Source organism: Mesoplodon densirostris, chromosome 4, assembly GCF_025265405.1.
Source record: "Mesoplodon densirostris isolate mMesDen1 chromosome 4, mMesDen1 primary haplotype, whole genome shotgun sequence".
NCBI lineage: Eukaryota > Metazoa > Chordata > Mammalia > Artiodactyla > Ziphiidae > Mesoplodon > Mesoplodon densirostris.
This window is the reverse complement of record NC_082664.1, coordinates 23021859-23041342: the sequence shown is the minus strand read 5'-3', so window position 1 is coordinate 23041342 and position 19484 is coordinate 23021859. Positions and strand designations below refer to the sequence as shown.

Genomic DNA, 19484 nt, shown 5'->3' with positions numbered 1-19484 from the left:
GGAAACAGCCTGCTCAGCTGGATGTGGGCCACTAGTTGGCCTGGAAAGGTCTAGTGAAAGAAGGTACCATAGGCGGGACACCACGTTGGGCGGCTTTGGGACCCCATGTATGTGGTCACCTACGTGAGTGGTGTCTATGCAGTGTGTATCGCACAATCTGGGTAGCAGAAGGCAGCAACCTGCCCAGACGGGCGCTCGAAGGGTCCCTGAACAGAAGACTCCGCTGCGAGAGGCACCAGGCAGGGTGTCCCGCTGCTGGTGTGTCCAGATCAGCTGGGCTGTCTCAGTTCATGGCGGGGCAGCAGTGTTACCTGCACTGCCACCAACCTCTTTGGACCTTATGGAAACCCTACCTAAAGGAGTCCAGCTGGGACACAAGAGAATGTGGGATTACTGCGATTTACAGCACGGCTACAGGAACACGGAAGTTTCATTTTAGAAGCTCCTGCCAATGGTCCCTATACCAAGAATAACAAGGATTAGAGGAAATAGAGCTCTAGGCCACAGATCTCAAGCTCGATGGGTGGCTCTATAATAAAGTGAGCTCAGTATGGATTTGTGTAGAAAAACACAGAGCTTTATTCCCCCCAGGTAGATGACAAAGAGGAAAACTATATCCCTATCCTTCTTCTGTAGAAATGAAACTTTCCTCCTGGGCTGAACTGCCAACAACTCTTTAGTCTTTCTACTGCAGTGTTCAGCATCCCTACTGCCCAGAAGCCCTCGCCAGCACTCCATCCCCTCCCAAATCACACTCCCACAGCACAGGGCTGCACAACTCTGAGTGGCGCCATTCATGCACGAAGCAATGGGGACCCTGCCCCTTATCTGAATGCTGCCCTACGGGTGTAAAATCCAGCAGCCCTGAAATAGCACACGCCCTCCCACCTCAACATCCACGCTTTAGAAAAAGAAAGGAAATGCTGAATGTTCAGGAGAAAACCTCCACTGGGAAAGAAGATGAAAGTACCTGGCTATGGCCATAAGAATCCTTGGGCTTATTCTTCATTCACCAGTGAAGCAACAGTGATAGGAAATAATAAGTAAGCCTGGGTAATCAGGAGAATGGCAGCTGAACTGAGGGCAGAGAAGGTCCCAGTAAATAGCCTAGGGAAATGAGGAGTGTGGAATTAATTGGGACTGGGAGTGGGAAATGAGGTAATTTGGGATATGTTGAGATTTAAGGATTGTGAAACCAGAAGGTAGGTGTAGAAAATGTAGATTTGGGGCCTAGAGAAAAATTCGGGGTAAAGAGTTAGATTTTAGAGTCATTTAAAAAATGAAGATATATGAAGCCAAGGGAGTGAACAGGTTATCAATGGAGGAAGTAAAAAGACAAAAAAGATGCTGACTCTTGGATTGTGCCTACATATGGTGGCAGTGAGAGGAACTAAAGGGGGGCCCAGAGTGTCCATCAGATGGTTAGAGAAAAAACAGAGGCCTCTAGGATCATGAAGACAAGAGAGAATTTTCAAGAAGGTAAGTTTCTCTAGTGTTAAATGCTGTAAAGAGACATTGATGGGGCACGGATGGTCACTGCTGACCCTTAAGAAAGTTAACTGGAGTGGTGGCTCCTTGAGGGATGGTCCATGCCCTTTCTCACAGCACTGCCAAAGCTCCAGGCCGGCTACACAGAAGGAAAGCAACAAGCATTTGTGGAATAAAGTAAGGCAGCTAGACTGGAAGCCCGATTGAAAGGAGTTAATAATATACCACGATCGGGCTTCCCTGGTGGCGCAGTGGTTAAGAATCCGTCTGCCAATGCAAGGGACACAGGTTCGTGCCCTGGCTCGGGAAGATCCCACATGCCGCGGAGCAACAAAGCCCATGCACCACAACTGCTGAGTCTACGCTTTAGAGCCCACGAACCATAACCACTGAGCCCAAGTGCCACAACTACTGCAGCCCACATACCTACAACCCGTGCTCCACAACAAGAGAAGTCACCGCAATGAGAAGGCTGCGCACCACAACGAAGAGTAGCCCCCGCTCACCGCAACTAGAGAAAGCCCGTGTGCAGCAACAAAGACCCAACACAGCCAAAAATAAATAAATAAATAAAGTTAAAAAATAATAATAATAATATACCATGATCACAGTTTAAAGTTTTACGACTCTTAATACAGCTTTTGTAAAAAGAAGGCAAAAAATACCAGCGTACACATTATTAACCCTGATTACAAGCATCTATGGAGGAAGCACTTTTCTATTTATCTGGCACAAACTGAAACTCGCCTCAGGGGAGGGGGAAGCTTCTTCCTGGCATCTTCCCTGGCATGAATTCTCTGAATGACCATAACAAAATTGCAAAACTTTTCCACTTTAGTTTCCACAAATTTATTAATTGGGGATTGATATAAATTTATTGAAAAGACCTGGAAGATGAGAAATAGACTTAACTGGTCTCAGACTCTATGTGGTTCTCACATGTTCTCCAACAAAATATCTAGCAGGTAGGGGCTTCCCTGGTGGCGCAGTGGTTGAGAGTCCGCCTGCCGATGCAGGGGACACGGGTTTGTGCCCCGGTGCGGGAAGATCCCACATGCCACGGGGCGGCTGGGCCCGTGAGCCATGGCTGCTGAGCCTGTGCATCCGGAGCCTATGCTCCGCAACGGGAGAGGCCACAACAGTGAGAGGCCCGCGTATTGCAAAAAAAAAAAAAAAATATCTAGCAGGTAAACACTACTTCCACAGAAGCTTTTTATCAGGCCCTCCCACCTGTTTTAGCAAGATTAAAACTGGGACTGAGATTTACCAAGAAAACACCTCTTAAAAACCCAATAAAACCTAAGAACTACAAAATCTCACCTTAAATTTGTTTTCTATACAGAGATGTACACTCTATCATTCTCAAGTTGTATTTTAAAAATAGATAGTAACTACAGCAAATATCTTTTGACTGTTTCCTCTGTAAGACACTGTGCTGAGGGCCTTACATGCATAATCTTATCTAGGCTTTACACAGTTTATAACAGTGCTATTATTAATGTCTACTTTTCAGATAAGAAAACCAAGGCTTGGATCTTTCTCGAGGCCACACAAGTAGTAAGTGGAGCTAGACTTTAAACCCAGAATATATCACAAATCCTCATAAGGATCAATTTTCATAGATGTATAATATTCTACTGCATCACTGACATTTAAAGATACATGTTTGTTTGTTTGTTTAATTAGAAAGATATCTTCAAATAAGAAATCATGGAACAGATGGCCAGCCTGCACAGGAATGAGGTCACAGGTTCCAAATGATGGATCTTTTTCTACCAATGAACCCAACTTCCCAGTTCCCCTAAATGAGGGTGTCCAATGCAGCATGGACAAGGAAGGATAAGGGGTGCATGACTGAAGGCTCAGACTCCCAGCTAAGGCCTGCCAGATCCATACACTAGAGACCACCTGGCCTGTGGTGTTCCTTTCTCTTCTACCTTTATTGGCCCCTGTTTTTCTAGAGAAATGGGGGTAGTTTGAATGTATGTTAGGCTGGATTCCTCAGAAAATAGAGCTTCTATGCCAGGGCTTTAGAGCAATCCCAGGGAAGCAAGAGTGAGGGAAGAGGAGAAATGAGGCAGCGAAAGCAAATGTACGATGGAGCGGGACTGGCTGTGACTTCACAAGAATCATAGCTTCTTGCTCGGTCATACGGGATGTCCCCAGAGAGGCTGTTAGGAACTGCAGCATCTCAAAAGTTTCCATCGGAGGAAGTGGTGCCAGCAGAGGGAATGAATCTGCCAGCTCCTGCCTGTTTCTCGTTCCCCATCAGTCAAAGTTCACTCCATGGTGACCCAACTTTCCCACATGATTAGGATGTATCATCTGGCCCCTTCAGCAGCAGATGGGGAGGCCAGATCCCATACCCTGCAGGGTGGTTCTTCATCTGAGTCCAGAAGTGGTGGGAGGAACCCCAGCATGGCCTTGGATGGCAGGATGGTGGAGGCCAGTAGAGCTGGGCACCACTGCATCCAAGAGACAGGTGGGGCTAAGAGAACCTGAGGTGGTACCTAAACAGAAGCCAATACAGGAAGGTTAAACCTAGACAGGAATCAATGCTGGTATGCAATCCCACATACACAGAACACAGAGAAGATGATCTATAGGTCTTTTTGAACTCTGGGCTATTTGTGCTCATTGAGTTTCTGCAGGTGTCATAGGACATCACCCATTAATTTCTTCACCCATTCAATAGCATTTATTCAGCATCTCCTATTGCTAGGCATATTCTAGTGAAATCCTAGGGATAGAGAGAGGGCTAAGACCCAGACCCTGCCTGGCAGACGGAGACAGGCAAACAAAAGATGATCACTATACAGTAAGGTCAGAGCTACCCCAGGGGAACCCGGCAGTGCCATGAGCACACAGAGGAGTCTCACCTAGCCCAGTCTTGGGGTCAGCGAAGAATAACTGAGGGAAGATGATACCTGGGCAGAGGCTTGAAAGACAAACAGAAAGTAGAGGCAGGGGGAAAGGACTTGCAGTATGGCATCTATAAGAACAAAACAGGACAATACAATATGGTCAATTAGAGGGTGCCATTTTACTTAGCCCTGTTTAAACGATTGTGTTAACATGCAAAGCCACTGTCTGTTACCAAAAAAGGATGCACAACGGACATCCCTGGCTCTTACCTTCATCCCCAGACCTCCCTCCTACCTAACCCCGCCCCTGAACATCACCCATCACTGACCCCAACTCCCGAAGTATGTATCAGAGATGGGTTAGGATCTGGAGATAAGGCATGGTATGAGGGAAGATGGGGCTAAGAAATGAGGTTCAAGTTCAGAGATTCAGGGTTAGTGTTAGGAAAGGGGTGAGAGATGGGGAGGGGGTGATGCAGAGCTGAAGTGATGGTGTCTGTTTGGTACATGACTTAGAACCTTGAAGGGTATCGTTTTTAATAAGTCCCCCACTCCAAACAGCTGTAATAAAGTGTAATGTGTTCATACAAAGTCTCGGAGATGAAGAAAAACATGTTGTGTTTTCTGAACTATAGATAATTCAGTTTGACTGAAGCAATGAGTCAGATGGACAGTAGTAAGAGAAGAGGCTGGCAAGACTGGGAGTCGGGTCAGACAGAGCCTTGCAGGCCATGCCAAGAAGGTTGGGTTTTGTCATAAAGGCAATGGAGATCAATTAAACAATTTTAAATGAGGAAATAATAACATGATTCAGTTGTATTTTACAAAGATCATTCTGGAAGCAATGAGGAAGGTGGATTAGAGGGTGGGAAGACCAGCTAGTAATTATAGTGATCAGGCATTGCAAGCTGAGGGATAAAAGGGGGGATGTTTTTTATGAGCCATTTAAGATGTAAGATCATCAAGACATGGGGAGAAAGTCTATTTGGGGCTCATTTAGATTGAGGGAGTAGTGGTGGGTGGATAAAAAGGATCCTGGAAAACTGGATAGATTTTTGTGCTATTCACCAAGATGAGGACTTCAGGGGGAAGAATACTTGAGGGGTGGTAGGGATATGATGAGTTCAGTTTTAGACCTGATGAGTTTGATGGGCGTACGGGACAACCACACTGAGATGTCTATGGGTCATGTTAAATAGACAGGTTGAGAGCTCAGAAGAAGTGAGATGAGCGCATTCATCACATAGACTGACAGGTCACCCAGAGAGAATGTATAATATGAGGAGAAGCAAGAACCAAGGGTGGGAAGATCAACATTTACATGCTGGACACAGGATAAACAGCCAGGCAGGAGCTCACTATAGATGCCTTCTCCTGTCACATTGTGGAGGCCAGGGCCAAAGTCAACCTCCCAAGTGCAGGGAAATTCAACCTGGTTCGCTTAGAATCAAGAGGAAGACCAGGTAAAAGAGACATTAGTGTTCACTTCAACTAGTGAACTCTTCAGGTAATACAGAGTTCAGGGAGCTCTGTAGGCTCCAGGATAAGACACAGAGAGGGAGAACAGGAAGCATTCGACAGAAGCGCAGGAGTCGTACATTTCTGGATTTCCAGCTTTCCAGCGCTGGAGGAAGTAAAACCTTCCTCATCTTTCTGCAGCATGCACTTCACCTAAGATGTTTTACACACTGGTACTTCCACTACATATGCAATTCATCCATCAGGAAGGGGTCTCTAGTTAGGGCCAAGGCCAGGATACACTCTAGGCCTCCCCCTAGAACTTCTTAACCTTTTTTTTTTTTTTTTTTTGAAGTATGACTCTCTGGATTTATTTGAGATATAAATTAAGTCTTCATCTCTGGGTAAAAAACACATACATGCAACATTCTGTTTAATTTCAGGACATCTTTCCTAAGGTCCCTCCATGAATCCCCTAGGGATCTCTGTACTCCCTGCTAAAAGCTCCACCCTAGAACAATTTATCTAGCTCATGTCACTTTCAGACCTTTCCAAACTAAGCAAAATCATTCCAGAGGAGCACAGCAGAAGGAAGCCAGGCACTTTGGCTTCTACTGACCCTGAACTGATAATTCCTTATTTCCATTTTCAGTAATGCAGAGGATATCTCCTTCCCTTTTCTAAGAATCCCTCCCCTCCCGCTTGCCCCAACAAAACAGACACACAGGCTCATATGAAACCAAAACAGCCCAGCCAAACACTAAAAACTCAGGCTACCGCAGTGGGCCTCATGGGCTGCGGCTACAGCCGGGCCCTGGGCTGATTGCAACGTTATTCCTGTGAAGCAGGCCCCTCACAAACAAGAGACCTCCCAGTTCACACTGCTGACGAAGGCAGGGGAATGTGAGTGTCTCCGATGGCCAGAGACAGCGGCAAGGAACAGGGCACATGGGGTGGGTCTCGCACAGTGTGAAAGTTGAACAAAGTATCTGTTCACTGAGGGCTGGCCCTGCTTTTGTAGAGCAGGTCTTGGGTATTTTTTTTTTTTTTTTTTTTTGCCATACGCGGGACTCTCACTGTTGTGGCCTCTCCTGTTGTGGAGCGCAGGCCCAGCGGCCATGGCTCACGGGCCCAGCCGCTCCGCGGCATGTGGGATCTTCCCGGACCGGGGCACGAACCCGCGTCCCCTGCATCGGCAGGCGGACTCTCAACCACTGCGCCACCAGGGAAGCCCCTGGGTCTTGGGTTTTGATGGGTGACATTCACTGTTGACACCTGGCACATTTTTATAGACTGTAAATGGAGAGAGCAGATACGTTAAGTATTATGACTTATAGACAAGATAATCCTCACATTATAAAATGTGAGCAACTCAGCACCTTGAAATGGTGACAACACACCCATCTCCACACTCCTAGTGTATTTCCTTCTTTTAAATTTATTTTTCTAATTTTTATTTATCTACCTACCTACTTATTTATTTATTATAAAAGGAATACAGGGCCTCCCTGGTGGCGCAAGTGGTTGAGAGTCCGCCTGCCGATGCAGGGGATACGGGTTCGTGCCCCGGTCTGGGAGGATCCCATATGCCGCGGAGCGGCTGGGCCCGTGAGCCATGGCCGCTGAGCCTGCGCGTCCGGAGCCTGCGCATCCGGAGCCTGTGCTCCGCAACGGGGGAGGCCACAACAGTGAGAGGCCCGCATACCGCAAAAAAAAAAAAAAAAAAAAAAAAAAAAGGAATACACTCTCACTAAACAAAATTTGGAAAATACAGAAAACCAGTATAACCACTGGTATACTTCTGAAATGATATGATTTCTAAAAATTCCCTTTGCATGAAACTTTTCAGCTTCCCAGGGACACTTCTATTGTTTAAGGGTAAAGAGTTCCTTTGGGTTGTGGGGGGGGGGGAGGCTGTCACCACAGACAAATGGGACAGAATCCTTTGACCTTGTGACTGCCTGGGCTCTCACCTCATGGCTAAGAATTATTTATTCTATTGTTTTTTCCAAGTTGACGGAAATTTCCCACAGTTTATGCCTATTCTCCTTACTTCCTCAACCTGAAAGACCAGAAAGAAAAATGTAATCACTGCAAACTCTTGCCTATTAATTCTTCTGCTTTGGTTGTTTCTAATGTTTTCTTTCAGTCCTCACACCACCCACCTCCATCTGGAGAAGGTTTCTCAAAAATTCTAGTAGAGATTTAGACACCAACCACAACGTTACATATATTTGGTCCCATCACCACTAATAGTAGTATTTCTTTTGGTAGACGTCTCGCTGACAGTAACTCTTGCAAAACAGAAAAGCCACAAATTCGTTGCATATAAACCACATATGCAAACACGGCAGACATTCTAATTAGAGAATTGAGAGACAAGATTTCAGAATTTCATTCGCCACATCTCTTGGTTCTTACTGAGCTTTGAGAGTGAGGCTTTTTTAAAAATTCAGAATTGTATTATTTGCTGAGTGAAAACCAAGTGTCTTAGATGCATTTTCCAACCAAGTGTAAAACTCGAATTTAAAACAGTCGGGAGGATCAGTTCATTTATTGGAAAAGAGTGAGAACTTTCTTACCCAGCTCATAGTGGTAAAGAGCACGTATGAGGTTAGCATATATAATACTGAAACACTGACACTGCCAGGGATATCCATTTTTTCCGTGTTTCTGTTTTCAGGTCCCTGACGGCTTGTGCGTCTGTGATTCACATACCAGTTGCCACATCTACGGGCCAGATCTGATCTTTGGATGCAGTGTTTCAATTACAGAGGAAGTGTAAGTGGCTGACATGTAAAATTTATTGCGGTACCTCCTTGACCTCACTCTTTTATTTTTAATAAAAAGGAGGAAGGAAAATAGCAGCAGTGTGCATTAAATTAAAATGTGGTTTCCAGTTCAGGAAAAATTCAAAGGGCTTTAAAAATTCCTCACTTCTCACACATTGGCACGAACAGGGAGAATTTCACAGTGATAAAGCGATTAACAGCTTCATAGCATTAATACAGCTGCACTTACTGAGCCCTCAAATCTCTGAGATGGGCATTTTTACTACCAGTTCCCATCTCAAGATAAGGAAACAGAGTGTCAGAGAGTAAGTAGCTTGCTCAAGGGCACAAAGCTAGGATGAGGTCAACTGGTATCTGATCAGAGCCTATCGACTCTGAAGTCCAAGCATTAACAGAACTCAGATGATAAACTAGCCAAAGAAAACACCAGCATTAAGTAGGTCCACACTTCATTTCACACTTGCAAATCGAAGGAAAGAACAAACTAGAAAACTGGAAGCAGCCTGACTCTTCCACTGGAGCTGGAATACCCCCTGGTTCAGCCCTCAGACTCTTCTTTGTCTGCTTCCATTCCTTCACGATGGCTTTGGATCCCATCTCTAGCTAGATGGGATAAACCACCACACAGAGGTTTCCAGCCCTGACTTCTCCCCTGACACCACTGATGCCCACAGAGCACCTTTACTTCAATATCCAACAGGCCTCTCAAACTTAACGTATCCAAAGTCGAACTACTCTCTGTCCCCCAAAACCACTCCACCACAAGCCTTCCCCGCCCAGGATGATGGCAGCTCTATCTTTCCAGTAGCTCTGGAAAAAAAAAAAAAAAAATCAAGTCATCCTGAACTTCCCTCTTCCTCTTACACTGTTTCTCTCATGTTCATTTTACAAAAAGGCAGTTTACAAACATATTTCTCATATGATTCTTTAAAATGGCAAACTCCACTAGTACAGTGAATAACTATTTCATTTGCATGTAACTCATCATGAGTACCTTTACTAAAGCAGCTAGGTGAGCTTTATCCATCGTAGACAATGGAGCTCTATCCACTGTCTACCTACAGACAATGATGTTCACCTACTACTTTGTTTTTTATGTGTTATTTGATAAACACGTATGTAACACCTCTTATCTCCCAGCCGTTGATCTCAAAGTGCTTTACAACTCACTCAACTAACTCATGCACTCCTCAAAAGAACCCTATAAAGTAGGTACTATTATTATCCCATTTATTTAGATAACGAAACGGAGGCACACAGAAGTTAAATAATGCCCAAGACCACACAATTCAAGCCTGGACAGTCTGGCTCCAGAGTCCGCATAAATGAACCTACCGTGTTATCTGGCTTTCTTATGGCCAGGACCTACCTCTGCCAAGTGCCCAGCCAGGACTGGCTGTACGTTCTCTGTCCTCTTCACAGGAGAGAGGCAACCAAATGACAGGGATCAGAGCCCCTAGTCCCACGAGCACAGTGCTGTGCGTGATGGATGCCGCAGCTAGAGGAGCTGCTGCAGACACGCCCGCCCACCTGTGCCAATTAGGCTGATGTGAGTGACAGAGACGCGCAGAATTTACGCAAACAGATCCCCACTCCCCAACTCACCCCCTTTCTAGATGATACTTTATAACAAAAGTTTTAAGGAGGAAGAGATAGGGAAAAGAAGAGAAGGAAGTGTGCTTCGACAGCCCTGCTGATAGTGTGAACTGAGGGAGCAAAAACAAGGGCCGTTTCCTCCCACAGGGATCTCCGTGGGTGTGGTCAGAGTGCACGGACAGCCCCTGTTAACTCTTCCCAGCACTTTTCCTTTTGTTTCCAGATACAGTACAATAGTGACTAAGGGCACAGTTTCTAGAGCTAAGCGATTAAAAGAGGGTTCAAAGCCCAGGTCCTTTGACAAACTACTCAACTCCAGCCTCTGCTTGTCTCGTCTGTGAACTGAGATCCCACTCTTCCCAACCGTACAGAGCTGAGACAGAAATTAAGTGAGATAATATGGAGTGAACTGCCAGCAAAGGACCTGGAATTAGTAAAACTCAATGAATAATAGCTATTGATAGTGATTTTGATAATTTCGATTAAAAAAGTTTTTCATACTTTTCAACTGCTCAGAGTCTGAAGTGGACGGAGATGGAGGCACAAGGAGTAATGTCAAAAAAAAATACTTTATGTTTGGGACTTCCCTGTTGGCACAGTGGTTATGAATCCACCTGCCAATGCAGGAGACACAGGTTCAAGCCCTGGTCCGGGAAGATCTCACATGCCACGGAGCAACTAAGTCCGTGCGCCACAACTACTGAGCCTGAGTTCTAGAGCTCGTGAGCCACAACTACAGAGCCTGCATGCCACAACTACTGAAGCCCACGCACCTAGAGCCCATGCTCCACAACAAAAGAAGCCACCACAAAGAGAAGCCTGTGCACCGCAATGAAGAGAAGCCCCCACCTGACACAACTTGAGAAAACCCGTGCACAGCAACAAAGACACAATGCAACCAAAAATAAACTAATTAATTTTTAAAAAATACTTTATGTTTGGCAAAGGTACAAGTCAAACAGTATTTCTGACAGCTCTGGGTTCACGAAACAGACAACATTTAAACAATCTATAACTGAATAAGCTATGGATCACCCCAGCCTTATCCACTTAACCACGGTATTATAATATCCCTCTTTTAAAAACTTACGTCAGGAAAGACAGACAAACATATTCAGTTTCTAAAGCAAACAGAAATAAAATCTGTTTTCATTTAAAGCATCTCACTTTTTTTTTTTTTAAAGCAATTAGCTAACTTCAAAAGGCAGCCAATGGAGTGATTCTATCGTGCTGGTAAGGGTCTGGTGTCTCACTTCAAAGTTCAGGCAGACTGAAAGCCACTGATAGTCCTGCTATACTGGTTGGCATTTGGCATGAAAAGTGCTGAGACTGCTGTTTCATTCAGATGGGAGTGTTTGCACAGACCCACAGCACTGAAATGGTACTTTCTTACAGTGAGAGCCAGGATTAAGCCTGCAAGAGAAGGGTGTAATTATCTCATCCCCAGATTAAAATTAACGAGGACCTCTTGGGGTTACGGTTGAGGGCCTCCATGAGCTACCATAATAGATGGAGAAAACCTTAACTAAATGTCAAGGACCCAAGTTCTTAGAGCCACCGTCCCTATGGAGATATGCAAAGCAAAGGACGCTGGGCACCACCAAATGTCAGGGAGGTGGGATCCGGGGATGTGGACGTGCCAGGGTATTCCTGCATGACTTTAAACAAGTCACTTGACTTTCCCAAGTCATTTTGCAAGTGGAGAGAGACCAACCACCTGCCAGTCTGACAGAGTTTATGATGGGATTAGGTTGTACTGACAAAGTGGTGTGTCATCCTTAGCTCCAAAGTGCTTTCCTATTAATAAAATGAGGGCTTCCCTGGTGGCGCAGTGGTTGAGAGTCCGCCTGCCGATGCAGGGGACACGGGTTCGTGCCCCGGTCCGGGAGGATCCCACATGCCGCGGAGCGGCTGGGCCCGTGAGCCATGGCCGCTGAGCCTACGCATCTGGAGCCTGTGCTCCGCAACGGGAGAGGTCACAGCAGTGAGAGGCCCGTGTAACGCAAAAAAAAATAAATAAATAAAAATAATAATAATAATAAAATGAAACGTTAAGAAGGTCAAAGGAGAGTCCAGTGTTACTCATCTTCTAATGAATCAATGAATGGCTTCATTTGTCAGGAGGTGCGAGCCGTCAGAATACTTGGATCAGATGGTCAGATGGCAGTCAAGAAAGGAAGACCTCAAGAAGCTCAGGCTTCCCTTCTCCCCTCTTACTTGACCCCTTCACTCCAGATACAGAAGTCGAATCAAGGTGCTAAACAAGCCCGTGCTGACCATCAGAGCCACAGATCACATAGGTCCATTCCCTAAACCCCAATGCTCCACCCAAATGCTGCTTCTGCCTCCGATCCAGTGCGACTGCTCTTCCACGAGCCTTCCCGTCCAGGACAACCTCAGAAAGATCCCATCTCTGGATTCACAGCATGCGTACCCCCTTTTATTATATGGCTACTCTTGGCCTCACTGCTATGGACCCGTTATTAATGTTGCACAAATATTACGCCTTTTCTCTCTCAGATTAGAGGCTGTGTCAGAGGACTAAGTATTACACTTTTCTGAATTCCTCATAATGTCTTCCTCGGAGGCTTGCACCTAGATGATGCTCAATGCCATTCACATGAAGCCACCTTCCAAAGATTTTACTGGGCCATTAGCAATCTGCCAAGTAGCTTCACACTCCTCACTGTGACTAAATATTGTAAAGAACATTGACCATCTGTTACCTGTTGGTGAGGCCACCTCAGTGCACACAAGTCTGCATTGGTGTAGGGCCGGCTGAAGTGACAGAGGTGTACACAATGGACAGAAGATTCATGGGACTTTGAGTTTTCAATCCCGCCCTTCTTTTGTCTGTCTACAGAATTTTGGTTGTTTCTATCTACATTATTGTATTTCAGAAAGACCACAATAGCACTGGAAATCTACCACCTGAAATTGCTAGACATTGAACATACATATGGTATACATTATAGCTTTTTTTTTTTTTTTTTGCGGTATGCGGGCCTCTCACTGCTGTGGCCTCTCCCGTTGCAGAGCACAGGCTCCGGACATGCAGGCTCAGCGGCCATGGCTCACGGGCCCAGCCGCTCTGCGGCACGTGGGATCTTCCCGGACCGGGGCACGAACCCGTGTCCCCTGCATCGGCAGGCGGACTCTCAACCACTGAGCCACCAGGGAAGCCCGTACATTATAGCATTTATTCAATATAAACATACAGAGAGTATACCAGTTATCTAGTTATTTAATATAAATTTCTGGATAAATGCTAAGTAACAGTGAATAGTAACAGTTTCTAATGACTATGTTCCGTGTTTTAAGTCCCTCCTGGCTAGTTTAAGTGTCCCTTTCCTCACTGGCTCTCACTCATGTCTAGGGTTTTGTTTGCTACATCTTTTGAAACTTTAGACCAAGTTTCCTGGAGACCTGAGATTGAGGGAACTGCAGGAGTTCACTGTAGAGTTGACCAAGAGAAGGTAGCACTAAGGCCAACCCTGCAGGAAGAGGGGAAACAGCTGGCCTTCCAAAATTACCTGGACAGGGAAATAGACAGATCTCACCAACAGAGTTGGCCTCAGGCCTGCTGGACAGAGGTTATGGTTCGAAGCTTTCACAACCCCCCTCTGGAGGTACCCAGAATCCTGGGGAATTCTCTCATCTCCAAGAGTACACCGTTAAGGTGTCATTTGTCTGTCAAGTATCTGTTAGGGGGCTTCCCTGGTGGCGCAGTGGTTAAGAATCCGCCTGCCAATGCAAGGGACACGGGTTCGAGCCCTGATCCAGGAAGATCCCACATGCCGCAGAGCAACTAAGCCCGCATGCCACAACTACTGAGCCTGCACTCTAGAGCCCACGAGCCACAACTACTGAGCCCGCGTGCTACAACTACTGAAGCCCGCGAGCCTAGAGCCCGTGCTCCGCAACAGGAGAAGCCACCGCAATGAGAAGCCCGCGCACCTCAACGAAGAGTAGCCCCCACTCACCACAACTAGAGAAAGCCCGTGCACAGCAATGAAGACCCAATGCAGCCAAAAAATAAATAAATAAATAAATAAAATTTATTAAAAAAAAATCTTTATTAGGAAAAGGATCTTTTCAAATCTCACTGACTTCGCATTATAGCTTAGGCCCACCGTGACATTTCTTACTTTATACAAATTTAATAGGCATAGAATTTCCAGTATATTCAACACCCCAATGGACCATTTTACACTCATGCCACCTTGAAACAAATACCGTAACCTGCTAGCTAGCACTCAAAATGTTGACCCTGAAAGTATTTCATTCATTCACATGGTGTCTGTTGGGCAGGCATATCACTGATTATCTAGACCCCAGTAGAGTTCAAACTTTTGTCACATCCAAGATTGAGAAAAATACAGTAAAAAGAAAACAAACCCTCACGATGCTTTATTTCTTGTGTCACGTTGTACACGCCAACATATTTTCTCCTTAACGTCTGATCCTGGAATGCTCTCTCATTACAGGAGCAGTGAGTCACAGCTAAGGGAACTGTCACAACTTGCGCCAACCATCAGTATAAGCCAAACCATGGATGACTTTGGGTTCTCAGGGGGTTATTTATCTAAGGGGGTTGATCACAATTTGCATGATCATACGGTACAGATGTTTATTCGCAAACGTGACCTCAAGAGAAGAGAGCAATTTCTTGGTCTGACTACTTTAAAATTCAGCCATATGTCCACCCAGTGGGCCAACCCAGCTCCAAAAGATATCAGAACTGGGATGACAAGCAGTGAGATGGATCAGGGTGGGAAATACACTGGCCGACTTGAGTGCAAGGTCTGGAAGCAGGCAATGTGCTCGCTGACAGGGAGTCAGGGTAGAATTACAAGGGAGGGGATAAAGCAGCACTTGTACACTTCTTACCTCTCAGAATCTGAGCTTTTTTCATTTCCTCACTGTGAGAACTGCATCTGCAATTCAATAGAAACCTAGAGACTCAGTCACTCTTACAGACCCCACTGTTTGTGGCCAGAGCCAGCCTTCAGCAAAACTGCCACAGGGATTATGCTGGGACCTTCCAGATTTTTTTCCTCCTTCCATGAGGCCCTTCTATTCCGGCCTTTCCCTCAACTATGTCTTAATTTCTCCCTTTAATTCAGTGGTTTTCAAAGTGTGGTCTCTAGACCAGCAGCATCAATATCACCTGAGCACCCCTCAGAAATGCTCGTTCCCAGGCCGACTGGTTCAGAGACTCTGGGGGTGGGGCCCAGAAATCTGTGTTTTTTTCAAGCCCTTTAGGTGATTCTAATGCACCCTAAACTTTGCGAACAGCTGCTTTAGGTGACAATTATAAAATAAGGACTTTAAGATGAGAGAGACATCCATTTTAGAAGAAGACTTGTTAAGAAGACAAGCCACCCAAGTGCCAAATGAGCCACTTCTAGGAGTGGACTCAAGTCATGTGACAGATAGTGAGAGATCGGAGGCTGCTGTGCTAGTCCGAGCCCTCATCCTCTCTTACCTGTTAAGTCTCACCTATTTCATTCTTCCCGCTTTGCTACCAGAGATGTGTGCTCGGCCTGAACATTTGATCATACCAAACCCCAACTTAAAACCCTTCAGCATAACACAACATTGTAAATCAACTATACTTCAATTAAACAATTTAAAAAAAAAAATCCTTCAGCGGCTGTTCCCTGCCCATAGGATAAAGTCCCAACCCCCTGGCACACAACCCAGGGCCCTGCATCATCTGCCTCTAGGACACCTTCCTGGCCTTGTTTCCTTCGGCACGTTCCCTCCTCATCAGCTCTGCCTCACGGGTTTGCAGGAGGCTTATGGGTCCCCATGCCACTGACATCATTTTTGGCCATGTGACTTACCCTGGCCAACAGCATGAGAACTACTACTTCTGAGCAGACATTAAGTACTATAATAGTTTTGTTCTGTCATGTTCTCTTTTCCTCCCTTTCCCATAAACAAGATTAGTTATTGTCCCAGAAACAGGCTGCTTCTTAAGCCTTAATAGACCCCCAAATGAAGACAGATGAGGACCAGAACCGAGAGTGACCTACCCTGGACATGCAGCATATGTGAGAAATAAACTTTGGTGGTTGTAAGCCACTGAGATTTGGGGGATATTTGTTTATTTTGCCTAAGATGACTATTATAGCACTTCGATATCCCATATCCTCTCTGTCTGGACTTCTCCCCTCTGCTCTACCCTTCCTTCTAATCCCACCTCAACTCTGTCTGCACAAGAGAACTGCTCATTAGTCTACACTCAGCTCAAGTGTATCCCCTCAGTAAAGTCTTTTTTTTTTTTTTTCTTTCCCAGGTACAGCTGATCATTCTCACCTTGCAGACCTCCTCTGCATGCTACAGATCTATAACTACATGCCTGGAACAGTGCTGGGAGCTTTCTATTCATTAGCACCATCCTTAGAACTCATCCAAAAAAAATGTTTTTTTGAGTCCTCATTTTACAACGTGAGAGACTTTGGCTCAGATAAACAAAGCAACTTGTCCAAGTTTCCCAGCCATCAGCCACAGAGACAGAGTTCTCACCAGGGGTGGGTCTGGCTCTGAACTCAGCAATCTTTCCCCTGCCCCACGCGTTTCTCTCCCTCCTCCAGCATGAAGCTTTCAAATCCTCCCACTCAGGTGAAGAGAGTAGGTCTCCTCATCAACACCTGAAAAGGCTGGTGAATTAATTTGACACTTGAAAGATTTGCATCTGGAAGTGGGCTCCTTACCCTCTGAGAAGATAATCACTATCTCTAAGTGGATGTATTTATTCTAAGCCTCCTGGCAAATGCGCTGGAGACCCTAGGAGAACTGGGGCCCTTTGTGCCCTTTCCCCAGGTCCCAGGTTATGGGGGGTAATGTGGTGGAAAAGACAGTTTCCCACTAACATCACCCTAGAGAATTTTTGGTAAGGTCATTTTGGGTTTGTTAGAGGGTAGGAAGCAAGTAAGTAGCGGAGGGCTCAGAAATCCAACAAGTCTGATACACATTGATACTTTAGCTTTTAAAAAGACAAATTCATGGAGTGAAACGTTTATGTGACTTTTCAAATTAAACAAGGAAAGTGACACAGTGGCAAAGAACTGAACCAGACCACCCAGGTAGGAAACGGAAAAAAAAAAAAAATCGCCTAAGGTGGGAAGTGCAACTTTGGGTTTCTGTGAGCTGCTGGCATTTTGTTGTGTGGTTGGGCTGTTTGTTTGTTCTTCTTTTCTTCTCTCTCTCTCTTTTTAAACTTTACTTGTTTAAGGGAGGAGTAGGAAGTATAAGAACCTTCACAGTTTCCCCCCAAATCAGCGATATTAATGAAAGATTCAACAAAGTACCATGATATTCTTTTCACAGAACATTCATACCATTTTTTTCCGAATGTTACAAAGTTTTCTGTTACTAATTGGAATCCATTTCTCTCTCACCATTCCAATGAAGGTTTTTGGGGTTTTTTTTAATCCCTCAAAGGATACAGGACCTTTAAATGATACCATCCTTAACATTATTAACAGTATTTTTCCCCTTCAAGTGTAAAAAGCTGTTCGGAGCTCCAAATAGTCACTGGGCCGGTTTGGACACGTCTGATTTACTCTTTATAAGACCATCCACTCCGTGTAATAAATACTAAGAGCCAGCGTTTATTGAGTACTTAGCGCTGTCCTGAGTGTTTTTCAGCATTGGCTCATTTACTCCTCAAAACAACGCTATCAGGCAGGTAAAAGCATTGTCGTGCTTTACAGACTAGAAGCATGAGGCACACAGAGCACGAAGGACCTGCCTAAGAGAAAAAGAGACAGGCAGAAGCCACTAGCTGCACAAGAGCACAGTTAATGATTCACTCACAGCCCTCGGGCAGCTCCTTTTAGTAGAGGCTGCAACACACGGACACACACACACACCACATCAACTCTCTTCATCTCAGCGAGAGGCGGGTGTCCTGCAAATTACTTGGCAACGCGAGGAGGAAACTCCATCCAAAGCCCGGGTCCGCCGGGTCCAGGCCGCCTCTGGGCGCTGTCCAGCGGGCAGCGCGCCTGAGAGGCCAGCCTGGGGTCCTGTCTCCGGACAGCCCGAAAGTGGGGCAGAATGCCAAACCGGGATTTCTGGCGCAGGGGGGCGGGGGGGGCGGTGTTGGGGGAGAAAAGCACCGTCCGCAAGGACACCTGTTGTCGCCTCCCTTACTCAAGCCAATGAAGACGTCCCGGGGACCCAGATCTCGGGGAAGACGCCCACTGGCAAACAGCGTCTGTGTATGAGTGTGGGTGTCGCAGGTGTCTTGTCTTCCCCCTCTCCACCCCCGCCCGCCTTAGGCCGACTCACCTCACTCCCTCTCACCCCTGGACGCCGGCGGCTGGTGGAAACGCGTCTCCCGGGGGCTCCGGCCGAGGTACGCGCCGGGACGCTAGGGGCTCGGGCAGCGCCAGCGGCGCTAGGACCTAGCGGCCAGCTCGCCCCCCGCCCGCTCCACCTGCGGGGCCCATCTCCCTGGGCACGCTCTCCCTCCCCGTGCGGGGCGCGGGCTTGGTTACCTGTGACGCCGCCCGCAGGGTCCAGAGAGTCGGCCGGAAGGTCGCCGCGGCAAAGCGGACTGGGCTGGCCCGGGGCTCCCGGTCCGCAGTGCTCCTCTCGCCGCCCTCCCTCCCAGGAAGCCCTGCCGCCCGCTCCACAGTCTGAGCTCGCTCTGCGCCCGCCAGCTCCCGGCGCCGCTCCCGCCGCTCCTGATTGGCCGCAGCGCGCGCCCGAGCTGCGCCCTGATTGGGCAGCCGGGAGCCGGGGACGTGGGGCGGGCCGGGAGCCGACTGGACCTGCTCCCGGCGACCCTCGCACAGCAGCCTCGCGTCTCCGGTGCACCCAGACGCCCCAATCCAGACGCTGAAACCGGGATCCTTCCCCTCCGCACGAGTGGACTCCAGGCACGGGGCGGAGCAGAAAGCGTTGCGAAGTGGCAGGGGGATGGCAGGGAGTGGAGATCGCCTAGGAGTCTCTCCCACACCGCGTGTCAAGGCAGGACAGTAGGGATCATTGCTTCTCCGGTGTCGCTCCTACATGGGGTTTTGACTTCACGTTCATTTAATACTTTTACTATAAAAACGGCGTAGGACGCAGGGCAGTAGCTTATAAACAGTGGGCGCCAAATTGTGTTCGTGGACTCAAATCGTACTTGACACGCAATCTTTTGTGGTGCAACCAGAGCTTGCAAAGAGTAAGCGACTTGTCCAAGGTCCTAATCACGTTAACAAATTATTAAGGACGAGAAGGACGACTAGATCTTCCTTTACAAGGAGTTTATACCTAGCGAGGG

The 19484-nt window shown here is 46.8% G+C and overlaps 1 protein-coding gene across 1 annotated transcript in view; it reads right to left on the bottom strand.

Moving 5' to 3' along the window:
• The window catches only part of STON2 (stonin 2), a 146404-nt gene extending 127602 nt beyond the window's left edge, over positions 1-18802 (bottom strand). Inside the window, exon 1 of the mRNA XM_060097964.1 lies at positions 18712-18802. The gene's annotated coding sequence lies outside the window, so the exon portion shown is untranslated. The remainder of the gene's footprint in view (positions 1-18711) is intronic.
• Between the last annotated feature and the right edge of the window lie 682 nt (positions 18803-19484).